Source organism: Arachis ipaensis, chromosome B02, assembly GCF_000816755.2.
Source record: "Arachis ipaensis cultivar K30076 chromosome B02, Araip1.1, whole genome shotgun sequence".
Classification (NCBI taxonomy): domain Eukaryota; kingdom Viridiplantae; phylum Streptophyta; class Magnoliopsida; order Fabales; family Fabaceae; genus Arachis; species Arachis ipaensis.
The window spans coordinates 63,048,362-63,049,211 of NC_029786.2; positions in this window are offsets into that span (position 1 = coordinate 63,048,362).

An 850-nucleotide genomic window follows, 5' to 3' on the forward strand; every position below is an offset into this window, starting at 1 on the left:
ACAACAAGCACAGGAGGATCCCATCAAGAAAAGAGCACAGGAATTCCTCCCAGAGATCCCTCAAGCTGAATACTGGGAGTATCTTGAGACGTCCGTTACCAAGATACGGGAAGCTATGGAGCAAATAATAAAAGAACAGAAGGAACACAGTCAAATGCTGACCTATATGTTTAAAGAACAAGAGGAGCAGGGGCGTGACTTAAGGGAATTGAAGTGCCAAAAGTCTTCTCTTGTAGGACCAAGCACCCCAAGGATCAGAGGAACCCCCGTGCCCCTAGAATAAAGGTTGTTAATTTCCAATTTCTGTCTTAACTCTGTGACAGTGTCCTTATAAAAGTTTACATTAGAAGTCATATAGTAGTAATTAGTATCTATTTTGATTTTATCTCCAATTAAGCTATAGTTTATTTTTCTCATCATCAGCAAACATGAATAAAGTAGTAGATCTTTTGAATAAGAGGCAATAAAATTTCGAGTTTTAATAAGAGAAATTCTAATTAGTTAAATGTGGTGGAAATGCTTTCTGTCTTCTGAATGAATGCTTGAACAGTGCATATGTCTTTTGAATTTGTTGTTTAAGACTGTTAAATATGTTGGCTCTTGAAAGAATGATGAACATGAGACATGTTATTGATAATCTGAAAAATCATAAAAATGATTCTTGAAGCAAGAAAAAACAGCAAAGAACAAAGCTTGCAAAAAAAAAAAAGTAAGCAGAAAAAGCCAATGACCCTTAAAACCAAAAGGCAAGGGCAAATGAAAAGGATCCCAAGGCTTTGAGCATCAGTGGATAGGAGGGCCTAAAGGACTAAAATCCTGGTCTAAGTGGCTAAACCAAGCTGTCCCTAAC